Source organism: Dermacentor andersoni, chromosome 7 (assembly GCF_023375885.2).
Source record: "Dermacentor andersoni chromosome 7, qqDerAnde1_hic_scaffold, whole genome shotgun sequence".
NCBI lineage: Eukaryota > Metazoa > Arthropoda > Arachnida > Ixodida > Ixodidae > Dermacentor > Dermacentor andersoni.
Window position 1 is genome coordinate 35,108,413 of NC_092820.1, and position 16,038 is coordinate 35,124,450.

Genomic DNA, 16,038 nt, shown 5'->3' on the forward strand with positions numbered 1-16,038 from the left:
GCGGCCGCATTTCGATGGGGGCGAAATGCGAAAACACCCGTGTACTTAGATTTAGGTGCACGTTAAAGAACCGCTGGTGGTCGAAATTTCCGGAGTCCCCCACTACGGTGTGCCTCATAATCAGAAAGTGGTTTTGGCATCTAAAACCCCACAATTTTTTAATTTCTGTTTGTACATTAATTTCATATATTTCAAAGTAAACATGTCAGTGCAGCACCTTGCAATGATATAGCTGATTAACTTGTTCTGGACTTCAAACAAGTAACCCTCTCTAAGGCTATGAGCGAGATTGCTCTGAACAGCATTGACAACATTCTTGCCCGGCCTTGTCCCATACTGGAGCCAAGTGCCCATGGGATGTTTATGTCACGAGCTCCACCACCTTTTTCTTATCCTTTTTTCTGCACGGAATATTTTCAGATTTCCTTGGCTGCATTTCAAATGAAACCCGCGGTGTTCTGCCAACTTGTGCACTGCGGACGAACCCATATTAAAAAGGAGCTGTGCTGTCTCTGCTAATTTGGTGCAGCGCATAATTTTGCTTGAATTTTCAGCTGTTTCAGCCTATGTAATATTTTCCAGCCACAACCATAACGAGACCACATTTGTTTACAATGTCTAAACCTGGTGCCTCTTCCGAGCCATTTACCAACAGGAAAATTTGTTTATCGGTAATGTAGTGCTTCTGACCCGAGGTTGCACGACACTGTATCCGACAGCCCCCGACACAAGCATACAGTTGAGCATTTAATATGACCTTTCGATGGATTGATTCATGGGGTTCAACGTCCCAAAGTAACACTGCGGCTGTGAGAAATGCAATAGTGGAGGACTCTGGAATAATTCGCCCGCACCTAAATCTGAATAAATGAGTGTGCTCGCGTTTCGCCCCCTTGGAAATGAAGATGCCATGGCCAGGAATCGAACTTGCAAGAACAAGCTCAGTAGCACAAAGCTATAGCCAATAAGCCACCACCGTGGGTATCCTGTTGAATTTTAAACTGCACACATTCCTTGTACACTGCTGGACACATTGCGGCCCCAATTTACATTCCTGAAGTACCTTATTACAACTCAATCAATATAAATGCCGATAAACATCTCTGTGCGAGCGGCTCCTGATGGAAGCTCTCTAAAAGCAAATGACCAGTGGTCCATAAAAAGAACTACGCAACGGTGGCATATAGGAAATCTCTTACCAAGCTGCTGTGACCCACATTCCTGGACTGAGGCAGCTGAAGCCGCAGCTGCAGTGGTTCCTGAAGACTATACAAACAATAAGTTATTACAATGTGGGGAACGTATATTAGCAGCCATACAGCCATAAATGTAAGATTTATCTGAGTGTGCTAGCTAATTTAAAACTGCATATGTGCACTAAATGTTCTCTCACCCATGTGGTGCGACAACTTGTCGGCTTCACAATGTGGCCTGCTGCGAGAGTGCAAGCCCAAGTCTGCAATGATAATGTGCCAACAACAATGTTTCTGCTACCTTCAACATGATATCAAGCAAATAGACATGTAGATGTATAACCTAGTAAGTGACATGACAAATCAGTTGTTTTTTGGTTGACAAAAGGAAATCAAGATCCAATTCTGGACATGCTGTAGACCTTACCGCATAGAACACTACAACATAATTATGGGGCCCTGAGTTCTTAATTATAAAACAAAGAAAAAACAGAAATTGCTTGCGACTACACTGGCCCTGCACGAAGTACCGTGAGTCCTGTATAGAGAACTTACAGCAGCTAACCGCATATTAATTCTCTAAGGTGATTGGTCTGACACGTATTTCAAGTGGCTATATCCCAGACATGAACAGCTGCAATGCACAATTTTAAATTTATGTGAAATGTTTGCAATGTTTTTTTCCCAGGACTGAACACATGAATCACTTTTGCCAATATATCTAACGGTCAAAATTTAACTGTTTAGAATAAATGCAGGTGCCTGGTTCTATTCTGGTGAAGTAAAAAAAATTGGTACGATAGTATAGTAAAATGAAGACAAGAAAAACTAAACTTGGAAAATGAACCACATATGTAGCTTGCCTTTTGCTTCAACACCAGAGTTCCGTGAGTGTGCAGGAGCTTCTGCACCTACTACCACGTCCAAACACCGGGCATAACTGATCTTGCTCTCTTAAATTATTATTACAACACTATAAGTCTAACTCACCAGAGACGTTATTGAGTATAGGTAAACTGTACGTTTGTAAACACAGGGGCAGAGTGCAGGTAAAACAGGTCACGATACTGGCGTTTTTTTTACTATTCACCTCTTTGTACAATAACGTTTATCCAGTAGGTCTTGAACACATGGCCAGATTTACTTATACTGCTTTCGTGGGAAACTGATGGCAGTAGAGTCGGTTCAAATTCATTTCAAGTTCAGACTCTCAGTCTGCTTGGTTGTTTAGAAACAAATCCGATAACTTGCATGAAAGTTCAAGGTTAGGCTACTACACATAATATAACCAATGCCATTGTATGAACTAGGGTCAGTGCGAAACAAGCACTGGTGATAGAATGAGAGAAAGCTGAGCTAGTTGGTAAGGATTCATGATGCAAAGAAGGGGTAAGGCGTGCAGACACGGGCACTAGAGAAGTGGACAACCCGAACACTGACTGTCAAATGAAGGAAGCACTGAGGTGAAATATTAAAGAAGACACAAAACTCATCTGCGCATGCCCTGAAGTGGTAGCACCACGCGTAAATCGAGAACACGTGCCGGCCTACAATGCTGGCACGTGTACCCGATTGTACCCGCACGTGCATGAATGTCAGCACGTGTACAGGACTGACATGTGTTGCTACCATTCTAGGGCATGCGCAGATGAGTCTTGTGTCTTTTCTTATTTCGCCTCGGTGCTTCCTTCAGTTGATAGTTGGAATTCATGCTGTCCACTTCTCTAGTGTGCGTCTGCACACCTCACCCCTTCTTCACTGGTGATAGGTGCATGAAAACACTGCTGCCCAAGTTTCTCACTTTGCCTACGAGTTGGTGCTACAGCAGATATACAGGCACTATCCTAAATGTACATGCGAGAATTGGAACAAGGGCATAACCAAAGCACAGAAACAACAAGCCCAATTTTCAACATTACTAGTGAAGAATTCCAATGATTCAGTGAATGCAACTTCCGCTGCTCTTTTTCGAGCAACTTTGTTGCAATGACAAAGTAATGGTACTAGTCACGTCTTCCAGTGAAACTGAGAGCAGATATTGCGCTCCGACCACCTTGTAAAGCACTTAAAGCTGCTCCGCAAGAACCAGCAGAGTGAACAGCAAGTACACAACGTACTGCCTTCATGCATGCTTTTGCAGTCTTACTTCTCACTACGCTTGGTGGTGCCGTGTAGTTCTGGCACTCACCATGGCACACGGCATAGTTATTGATGCTTGATAGTGAGCGCTCTGACTCATGAGATGAATTGGACACAGAGAGCAACGCTGAAGCCAACACTTATGAGCTGGAACAAGATTAGCATGTAGAACAGGATGCCTTTTCTGGCAGCAGAGCATACGTGGATGACCACACACAGTAGCCTGGATAAATCGCACTATGCTCCAGCAGTGTGGGGTGGGTTCCAAACGTGTATTAGTATTCACTGCTATACGCCAGAAAGCGGTGCTCACTCGTTGATTAGGTCAGCTGCTTTGAATGCAACAGTGGATTTTCCCATGACAACTATAGGTTCATTTTATTTGCCTCTATCACTGAACCAGTTCATAGCGGGGCACGGGCAGTTCAGAAACGGCGAAACTCAACTCCAGTGGTGCAGGCACATGTGAATTAAAATTGATGTTTAGGTGCAGACGCGATGCAGCTGTTATGTTTTGCCAGCCTTATGTGCACCACCCACATAAGTTTGAGAGGTTATGAGCCACAGGTATGGTTACCTTCAGAAGCTTAAGCACACCCTACATTTCCTTGGGCACAGCAGACATGCAAAAACAAGGTTTCAACAGTGTTTACGCTCATGTACTGTGTCATCTGTGCTGCTGCTTCACACCTGCTTGTGTGCACCAAGGCGGCATCATCACTAGGGAAGTAGCAGAAAAATCGTGAACCAGCACTGCACCTTTCCGGTACCCTTGACATGATCCACATGGCGTCATCGCTGCGCCACTGAAACAAATGACATGGTGTAGCACCTCGTCAACTGTTTCCTGTGGTGCGGGTGAATCAAACCGACCTTAACCTGGCCATTTGCACACAGGTTAACACAGGTGGTTTCATCATGAAATACCATGGTGTGCTAAGAGAACTACCACTGAAGGCAGTTTTTCTATGCAAGTGAGGGAGGATGTACCTTAACCAGTACAAATGTGAATGATGCCCACCATTCGCCATAAAGATGCGTAAACCTGCAAAATAGAATTGAAATAAGGTGTACCTCACAGGTACGCCTGTAAGATACACCGCTCCTTTACTTGGCAAACAAGGAACCTCATCGAATGAACTCGCGCAAGACAGAAGCGCCGGAATAACACTGCCAAGAACTAAACAAGTAGAAGTGTAAAATAAAGATCTGTATTAGCGTTTTTGGAATTAGCTCTGGCAGAATTATAGAGAAATACACACGCATACACATTTATATATACATACATACATACATACATACATATACATATATATACATACATATATATATATATATATATATATATATATATATATATATATATATATATATATATATACATATATACACATATATATATACATATACATATATACATATATATACATGCATATATATACATACATATATACATACATACATATACATATATATACATACATATATATACATACATACACACATATATATATATATATATTATTTGCAGAACAATCAGTTTTTTTGAAACCCTCGTTTACTGCTCTACCAATTTAAGTGCCGAAACCGACTCGTGTTGTTATTTGGGAAGTTGCTGAACGATGCGTAGTCACCAGTCCTGTACAACCGCATAGAGTGCAGGACATTGCGGTTCTAGACATACTGTGCCCACCGCGGAAGGTTAGAAAAACCCCCCCATTAGCACAGCAGAGAAGTGGCTACGTCAGGTAGCTCGACTTATAAGGGTACAAGTGTCACACAAAACACACAGAATTGTTCTCCACTTCCGGCAGCGTTTTATCTACTTCCTTTTTAAATAAAAAGATATTGATCTATAAATATTTTCACGAACAACGGTATAATTTGTTCATTTTTGCTTCTCCTTCCTGTTTGGCTGTTGGCTTGGCTCTCTCCATTAGTACATCGCTTAATTACTCAACCGAGGGTCCCGCCGCAGTTGTTTGACTTGGGGACCCTCGCCTGTATACTGCTAGCAACTATGTGTCTTGAATGAACAATAAACTGAAACTGAATCACTTACGCAAACGCCCTGCCTAGCAACATTTCCATTTGCTGCCGCGAGCGGCGCTGTTCACAGCGTCCTCGAGTAAGGTTACACCTCATGTAAACAAATACAAATACTTTGGTGTATGGATAAACGAAGGTGATAGATATCTGGAGCCAAAAGAAGAAAAAGCTCCTTGCGATGCTTGTTTCCAGTTGCCAATATTGCACGAAAAGTGCTATATAATTAGGGAAACGCCATACGAGGTAACAAGTGACAGTCATATTGCTTATGGGTTTAACTGTTACTGCAGGGCCTTATGATGGATGCTCTTTCGCATTAATTTATTTTCCACCTTATGTAACCCATATCACGGGTACATGGTTCCAAGGATCTGCCAGCGTCACGGCGAGCCATTAGTTGAGGAAATAACGAAGCAAAAGAAAAAGTTAAACGCAACTGTCACTTTCTCCGGCCACTACTCGTTGCACGAGTGTACGCACCAGCTGACTGCAAACCGAATCCCTTTCCTGGTCCCTGGATGAGTCTAAACAAAGAAGGTTGGACTAACGAAGCAACAGCGATGCGCATGATTGTTGAACATATGGTGACAACTGAACTCATCACGAGTTAATCGCGCGGCCACCGAATTGATGAGAAAACCAGCCTTCACACCCCAGGAGATACCGATGACTACCGCCATCCAAAAGGAGGGAAAAAAACAGATGAACATTCCTCTCTGAAAATGGAATCGCAGCGAGAGCTGACGACAGTCAAAGCTATCAAAGAAAAAGCAAAGCACTTCACCTCCGCTGCGGGTCGGCTCGAAGGTAGTGCAATGCTGGGTCTACCGGCGGCAAAGGTGAAGCAGGCATTAAGCACTCCCTATATGTGGGCCAATCTCGATGGTAGTGCTATGCCGGGCCAAACCATGGCGGAGGTGAAGCAGGCTTTAAGTACTCCCCATACGTGGCTCCATCCCAAAGATTTTGAAGGGTGGTTCAGGTTCCCGAGCCCACAGGGGTATGTGCCATTGAGTTTGGACCCTTCTTGCACATCACCAGGATCGGCGCACAGGATGACCTTTCCTGTTCATGGGCACCGAAAAAACTATGAAATGTTAGTCGTATACAGCTTTTGCTGTAAAAGGCAGCAAAATGTTGACCGCCGAATAGATTGATTTGTCGGCGCTTTAGCAATGTGCGTGAGGAGTGGTCGCGTGGGCGGTGATTGAGGGGGGTATGCCGCTTAACTTTAAGGGGGGGGGTCGCCCCCCCGCTCGGTGGAATTTCATGTAAAACACTATCATAACACATACAAAGGTCACTCATCCCTTGTAAAAATCTTCGATGTCAGTGCTTTCTGAAGCTCTACATTGAGATGCAGAGTGTCAGTTAAATTTTTCTCGAGCTCCTCTGTTTTTTTGAGGAAGCTCGATTTCTGAGCCAGTAGCTCCTCTCTCAGAAGAGCATTTTCTTTTCTTGCTTGGTCTAGTTGGCCATGCACTGCACAGCCGTCACTGCAACATGTGCAGTTAACTGTTGCAACTCCTTCAATGTGAGCTGCAAGCTCCGCCTCAACAGTGTTTTGCGTTCCCAGACGAAGCTGCTTTGTTGATGGTGCGGTCTGCAGTATTATTAAAAAAAAGCAATGATTGTTGCGGCAATACGCTAAAAGCGCAATGATTATTGCCTTTCATAGAAATAATATATCATACATAAACTAAGCCTTTGAAACTCAACAAGTATAAATTTACAATGATGTCTAAACTTACACTTGTGACAGTGTTATTCCAGACCACCATTTGGATAGAGAGAGCATTAACAGGCCATAAACACTTCGCAATATTACACTTAGAGCTCACGTATCTTTATTAAGATTGAAAGCAGGTAAAATGGCTTTTAGTTGTGCCTGTCTAATTTATAATATCACATTGCGCTTTTCAATTTGAAGATAAATATTGGAAGACAACATTTCAAAGCTTGCATTCATACTCTCCCCAGCACATCGGAGCAGCAAGTTCACTGAGGGACTCTGTAAGATATAAGCAAACAAAAGAGCTATGCTAAAACGAAGTTATTGTATATTTGCTTCTACAGTTCTCTCTCAACCATGCTTTTCTATACAGTAAATTGCACATTGCATTAGGTGTACAATGAAAGTTGGCACATAATGATGGCCAAATGTGTTCGGTGCACGGACCCAATTGGCAGAACTTATGTGCTTTCATCGAGCAGACCAGGCAGTTTGTGTCACAGTGTAGTCCAATAGATAAATGCCAGAAAAGAAGGAAGTGTTGGGTAATCATGCCTTCCCTTTTGTCCTCTTCTTTCCTTTTGCTTCATTGAAGTTCATGGCCTTCCAAGGCCGCTTGCTCGGGAATAAATCAATTTCCTCTGACGTTTCTGCATGGCACCAGAAGGCAGTGGCATATGAGTACATACATAAAATAGTATTGTACAATACATACACAACACCGACAGTATTGACCATTTTCACGAAGCAGTGACTCTAGAGAAACGAGATGGCACTTTCGATGGTGTGCCGCACGTTGCCTCAGCGAAAGCACACAAATACGAAACCGTTACCTCTTCTGACCTGCTTCTGTGCGATCAACTGTCGGAAATGGAACTGGGTGTTGCTCAGCCGCAACATTCAAGTGGAAAGGAACAGCGCCTTCCATAGTCTCCCAACACAAGAAGGTTGAAAGCCAATGATTGGATGCGACTGAAACAACAGTCATACACTTCAGACAAAGAGGCAATCATAGATAGGCTTTCGCCTACTGTAGTTTAGCTCAGCAAAGTGCCCATACATTTTTTCGTACCATCTCCAGCCATGCCGCCGGATTTTCCACTTCATGAGCCGCATAAGGCTTTCGCATAAATAAGTGAATGGGCGCACACTTTAATAAATGCGCACAATAAATGACGGACTACACTGACAGCACACGAATGGTCGAAGGTGAATTTATTTTGACAGTTCACCGAAGTAAGCAAGTGATAGCGATACTACAAGCCATTAAAAAGTGTAGAACGGCTACGTTCCAAGACCTGTGCACAGCAAGAACAAATCTATCACAACTGAGGACACCCGCAAGAAATCAGGCAGAAAATAAACAATTAGATGGTGAACACCCAAGGAGCTTTATTGAGCCAGAGATGTGCCAAGCTGCTGCTTAAGTGTATTTGCTAAATAAATAATGAAGAGCTAAACACAGTGATACTGATTCACTTTGTAAGTGGAAAGTTAGGATAGCTTGGAATCATTTTTAGCCCCACTTTTATTACAAGCACCATATACACTACTCGCATCGCTTGGACAAAGTGTAACGAACCCTGAAGTCTCTGAAAACATGTCCTGTGAATCTTTAGCGAAAGCTTTGCGTGTTGTCCACCTAGTCATCGTCCACGACATCCGCCGAACCAAAGGTTTACAGAGCCGCACGGGTGTCATATGCATCCATTATAAACACAGAAGCAATGGTGGCAAGCAACCGACAAACCATCATGTGATAAAACATGACAGTGCCCACAGGATTGCCGTGCAAAAAGTCAACAGATTACAACTGTTTTTCTTTTTAGTATCTTGCAACACAAATCTAACATTACAATAAAGCATGCGCTCTAAGTGTTCACCATTCATGTTATGTCTGACATTTATCTATTGACAAGCATTGCCATTATCTACAATAGCGAGATTTCCAGCTCATTCAAATTTTACCTGCAAGAACTACCTAAGAGGAAATTAACACGACTAGCATCGTGCATGTGTGCTAGCCTCGTGTAATGCCACACCAACTTTAAACAAATGTCTGCCACGTTATGTGAGGTGTCGTGCCCTTAACTAAGCTGTTGCTTTTTTTGTTTTCTTTTAATCTATTCTTTTTTTCTTTTCACTCAAGTGGGAGAGCCAAGAACGTAAACGCATTTCCGCAAATTACAACAGTTGTTTTCAGAGCACCGCATCAACATTTGCACTTTCAGAGCCCGTGCACTGAGATTTGTACCGTATTTCCCTGTCAAAAAATAAACAGTTATTATATGAAATTTGCCCAGTCCTTGAGTTTTTTATTACACAATTGTATTTATTGTATCGCTCAACTGATCTCTCAATAGGCTCGTTGGGACCATTATGGAAAAAATGCCCTAGATGAGTCTTCACTTTCATATGCCGCAGACAAACTTGAAACTCCATTCAAGATGCTTAGTCATGCATGAACACGCAATGGCAGTTCTCTTCATAGACATATCCGCCATTCACCGGTTTATTATGTCAGGTGCTATATATGCAAGCAAAATTTGGCTGACCAAGTGATGCCAGAGGTTGAAAGAAATCGTTAGTTTAAATGCATATTTTGAACTTCACAAATAGCTCTCCATATCTGACTGCTCACATTATGTTTTTAAGGTTTTGGGTCTCGGGATTGCTTAGCCAGTCAATTAAAATTAGGTCTAATTGGCATTTTGAACCCCAGTGATGTCTAAACATAAGAACTTGGATCTGCAGTGACCTCCAATAGCGAGCAATTGGGCCCCATTGAAAACCCCAACTGGACTCAATGTTTTCTTTTATTTACCTTTTTGGGCAACAGAATATCACTATATATACCGATACTGTACAGTTTGTGTAGCGGCTTACCTGTCAGGTGGAGCAATTTGGCTTTGTAGTAGCCGCCGGAGATGTAGTCGTCGCCGGTCCACCACACACCGTACGTTGTAGTGCCGTCAAAATCGGCGACGCTCGTCGCGCGAAAGTCTCGGATAGAATCAGGTTGAACAACTTCAGTTGTTCCGTCCACTTCACATTGGACGCAGACGAGCATTGTGTTTTTGAAATCGTACCGCTAACCAGAGAACCAGAGTGCTTTGTTGAAGCGCCAGCGCAGCAGCGCAATTCCAACAAGCACACAACGCAGGCCACGCGCACAACGTGGAGCGATCTGCAGGGGAGCGATCAAATCTGAACCAATACAATCGCGCCCCTAGTGGTTATTGATTGTACAAACGAAACTAAAAACACCAAAAAGCGCAGTGTCCTAAAAGCAGTAATCATATGTACACCACTGCAAGTCATATAGCACTTTATATTTTTCATTTATGCGCTAGATTTAGTTCTCTGCATCGTAGAGGCGGCACAGGCGGAGTGTCGCAGTTAGGTAGAATGTTGGGCTAGCTTGAATAAACGGGACCCATTACAAAGCGGTGGGAATTATATACTGTGTTTTTGCGCGAGCTTGGCGGCGTCCACCTCGACGCCCCCTCCCCGTTCACTCATCAAGCCACGAGAAAACTTTTTTTTTCCAGTGAAATAAATTCGAGTGGCTTGGTATGGAATCAAGTCACTAAAAGGTAGGCTTGCAAACACAGGCACAAGTAACGAAAACGGCAAGACAGACACCGCCGTTTGCCCCGCCCTTTTCGTCTTTCTCGGCATTTTTTATTATTTTTTTCATGTTTGCATGTCTGTCTTTTAAATTGTCATAAAGCTTTTTTCCTTCCTCCATGCAGTCAGCCCGCCAGCACATCCTCATGAAACGAGGGATGCAGCTGTCATTAAACTATAGCTAGGACTAATTCGCTTCAAGGCCTCCTGTAATACTGCATCACTTTTACTCGTGACTTGTATCCCAGCTGTAAATGCGTTAGCATACCCAAAACTAGATCAGTCAGAGTATGCCGTTCAGCACCTAGCGCAAAAGCTTGTACAAAAATATACACATATGTATATGTATATAGTCACGTATGCATACACATATTTGGTGTTTGAGAGCGGGGTCACGCGCATTGCACGGTCATGCAGGGACATGGCATTTCTTGCAAGAGTTTAACTTTTATGCGAATGAATATGTATTCAAAGAAGGATTAAAAGCAAGCGCGTTTCTATGGCATATGTAAGAAACTACAGCTGCGGACAAAATTGCAGACCATGTGATAGCTTTCTTTTAATAATGCATATGACTTCCTAACGTAGTCAATACTTAACATGCCGCGTGCGTGGAATCGGAAGCTACGATAGCTTCAAATACAGGAGCATATCAGGATGTAGGCTAACAGGCACAACAAGAAGAAAATTTGCTGATGCCTATAACATGCACAGACAGCGAAGTAAGTATACATAATATTTTGTATCCATTTTATGAATGAATGAATTTATTTCTCCTGTTTACAACAGAATGGAAACAGAAGCTAAAGGCCATGTGTCCTGACGAAGGCTTCTTTTCCCACAGCAATTCGGCACGCAGGCTGTACGCAGCAACATGTATCATACATACATACATACTGAAATCAACTGGATAGTCGCGAGACAATAGTGTTATCGTGAAACAAAACATGTATACAAGAAATATGAGAAACCAACAGGATCATCAAAGTACGATGCATTTTGTTTGAGACCAACCACAACCAGAAAACAGAAGAAACAAAAGATTGACAATTCATATTGGGGTTCTAATCAGACGAACCCAATATTGTTCAGGATTAGAAAATTTTGAATGATTTATTGGAATATGCTATAATTGCTTCTTCAATATCACGTAGGTGAATTAGTAGGGAAGGTGCCTGGTAACTGACTAGTTGTTTTCCGTAATTGGCTCTTATTTTTGGTGTTCTCATGTTATGTTGTCGAAGGCTGTAATGCGGATTGGTGGGTACATTCAAGATGTACTGCGATTTGTTGTGTTTAATGTTTGAAGCAACCTGTAATAATACACCTGGTTTGCCTTTAACAAATAATGTTTCATAAAATGTGTGGTTCTAAAGTTTTGTACAGGGCCATAGTATCCCTCGAATGCGCGTAGGACTCTTTTTTATAGCACAATCAATTTATTATAATTATTTTTCCGAAGTAGTGGACCAAATTGAAATACAGTAGGTTAATCTAGAATAAAAGACTGCGTAGTATTATGAACTTTTTAACCATGGAGGAACCAGAGTACTCAGTCTGTATAATCAACCAACGGTTCTACTTAGTTCGATAGCGAGTTTGTCGATGTGCATGTTCCAGGCCAAATCCTCTTGGAACCGCACTCCTAGAAATTTTTGACATTTTACCTGTTCTATCAGCCCATCTTTAAAAAGAATAGCCGCGTTGCAGTTACTTGGTTTATTAGTAGGAGCAAATATCATATATCTTGTTTTGGAGGAATTCATTTGTAGCTTATTATGTTGTAACCAGCAAGAGAGTTGCTTCAGGTAATTGTTAACTTCAGATTTGAGCTCTACTATAGTAGCTGCTTTAAATAATATGTTAGTATCATCTGCATACATAACTTATTCGGGAGAGTCGGGGATGTCACACAGATCATTAATATATATTATAAATAGAAGATGTCCAAGTATTGATCCTTGTGGAACACCCATTACGATTTCCGCGTAAGATGAGACATTATTTATACTGACATATTGATAGCGATTGGTTAAATACTGTCGTAAAAGTTCCAATACGATACCTCGTACACCGCACTGTTCCAATTTGCTAATTAATAAATTGTGGCATACTGAATCAAAGGCTTTCCTGAAGTCTACAAATAAACCTATTGTGTACATTCTATTTTCAATATTTGTTATTATTTTATGTTTCATATTAAGAAGAGCTTCTTCACAAAATTTATTTTTTGGTATCCATACTGCATGTCACTAATTACACTATATTTACTGAAAAATGTTTGTAGTCTAACATTCAGGGAACTCTCGAACACCTTTGACAAAACAGGTAAGACAGATATCGGCCGGAAATTTGTCATTAAATGTTTATCACCTCCTTTGTAAATAGGACATACACGTGCTATTTTTAGACAATCAGGAAATATACCGCTTTCAAACATTCTGTTTATGATGTGAACAAGGACAGGTGCAATTACATCCGCAATGTATTTCATTGGTACTGATTTCACATGATCGTACCCAGCAGGGACGGTGTTTTTTTACTTTGCTGAAGTTGTGCAACTGCTGTTCAGGTGTAACAGGTGTAAGTATCACTGAGTTAGTAAGACTGAATTTATTCGCTATAGATGTGGCCGTGGGCTCCCCCCTGTCGGGATGGTGGTTGCTGGAGATGAAATATTTATTCAGAGCAGCTGCTGCTTCTCTCCCTGTCAACACGCCAGTGGCTGTCTTTATGTTAATTTCCGTGTTCTGTCTTTTCGTAGAAGTTAAGTCTCTAACTTCGTTCCAAACTTTCCCAGGGTCATCTTTTATTTTAGTAAATAGCCGTTCATAGTACTTAATTTTTGCTTGCTTTATAGCACTGTTGACCTTATTTCTGTATTTTTGTAATAAGTCAACAATTGCACACTCCTGCATTTTACAAACAAGTGATACATTTTGTTTTTCTTGTTATTTTTAGCAAATAAGCATTTATCTAGGGTTTTCGTATTTTCTTGCTCCTCTGGTTGCAAAATTTCAACGGAAACGCCAGGTCGTAGCACGTAATCCATTTATGAAAGAACAATTCGTAGGCTGCATTTGGATCTTGTTTTTCAAATACAGATGACCAGTATGTTGACAGGATCAGGGCACGAAAATTATCTAGTGCGCTTGCGTGGAAACTGCGAATCTGCGCTTTTTTCCTCCTTCCCCTCGTTTGTGCGCGTGAGGAATGAAACAAAATACAGGCAGACGATCACTTATATCAGCGGATAACCGTCCCGCAAGGCAGTACGTTGGGTGTACATTGGTTATGCATATATCAAGCAACCGAGATTACGTTTGCGCACATGAACGAATTGACGAGACCAGCAAACTGTCTAGATGATATGTCGTCCGACATGTCTATATTTACGTCACCCATTATGATAAAGGGGGAGGACGAATGGCTCAGGAAATGTAGTACCTGTTCTAGGAAATCAAAGAACGTCAGTTTGTTTCCCAACGGTGGGCGATACATAACCACAACTGTGACATATTCTAAGCGTACCATTATACATTCTATATTGTTCGCTACAAGTGAAAATTCTGAAATTACCTCATGTACAAGGCACTGTTTAACATAGACAGCCACACCACATCCTCTGCACTTTGTTCTTACTAACCTATGGTATGTGTAATTTTCACAGTATGGGGGTTATCATTCACAGTAAGCCATGTTTCACTATACAATAAGATGTCAAAATTGTGGGCGATTGACACTAATAAGCAATTCAGTTAGTCCTTGTTTTTTATGCTCCGCATGTTTAGGTGAAACATTTTTAGTAATTTACTGGTATGAGACACTAATTTATTGAAAGACTGAACATCATAATATGTGCAGTTCATACGGTGAAACTAACTTTAAAAAAGGGAAGAAGAGAAGCAGGCCATGATATTCACGTTGTCATCTTATGAATTTCTTCCATACTGGCGATTCGAATAGCTGGTGAATATTCGTCCTTGCGTACGAACACTTTGCCGCCAGCCGTCCATACGAACCGCCATCTCAATTCCTTCTTTCTTTCGACTGCAGCACCTAGACGTCGTTTCACATACCGTGTGAGGTGTTCGTTTACGAACACCTTTGAGGACGATTGAAAGAACAGTGTAATCGTATCCATTCTGCTTTTTTTAGGTTTGCCAAGGAAGGCATTCCTCTTGGTTCTGCGGACAAACCGAACAATGATATTTGCTTCATCATGTCGAGCAGTAGGCACTCGGTGGCAGATGTCGATATCAGCCTCTGAGACATCTTCCTTAATCAGCTCGCCAATTTGCCTCACAACGACTAGTGGTTCGCCTTCAACTGGAATGCCTTTTATCTCAATGTTATTTGAACGTTGATATTGTTCCAGTTCCTCAATTCTGTATGATAGCTTGGCATTCTCAGCGCGAATATCCTGGTTTAGTTTTAGAACCTGCTGTATTTCTGTTTTCAGCTCAGTGACCTCTTGAAACTCATCTTTTATGGTCCGCAAGTCTGCCCTGAGCTCTCGCCTCAAGTCTTCAGTGGCCTTAGCCTCTTTCGACATTGCACAGCAAGAGTACGTCAATACACTAACAACACCAGTAACAAGAATCAGACATGTACAAGAAAGCTGATAGGTTCGGCAGCAGTGCACAGATTTTATGACTTATTGACTAAAGGATATTCCGCTCACCTGCAAAAGCAGAGGCAAAATTTACATGTGGCTCCGTAGTGCACTGCTGCCGAACTGTAATAGGTGCTCGCTCTGTTGACGGTTTTATGCTGTGGTCTGGCGCTCGTCCGCCCCTTGCGCAGTCGCAGAAGAGTAGCTCCGGCCACGTGACTCCGATCACTGTTGTGGTGCAGACACACGCGGCACTGTAGACGTCAGAAGGGGCGATAGCACGTTGGTCGAGTCCGGTTTCAGGCTGCAAAAGCAGAGGCAAAATTTAGATGTGGCTCCGTAGTTCACTGCTGCCGAACTGTCATGCATACATGCAGAGATTCATCCCATTTCTTTCGTAGAAAACCAGCAAAATGTTTTCACAGCAAGGAGCGTATAAATGCCGTTTGTAGCTAGCATATTTACATCGACAATAAAGCCAACGTTTCTTTGAAGGCTTTCGTTTATCTGCTACACACGAGGGCGCTTGCCTGTGCTTTCCTTCTTTAGCTTCATGACAAAAACAAAGTTCACAATAGGAGTTCAGAAAGTTAGGTTATCAGAATTCATCATGGGTTATTCTTCTTCTCTTTTTTAACATGGGACTTAAGGCAATACAATAGCTTAGCGGCACAACCCAC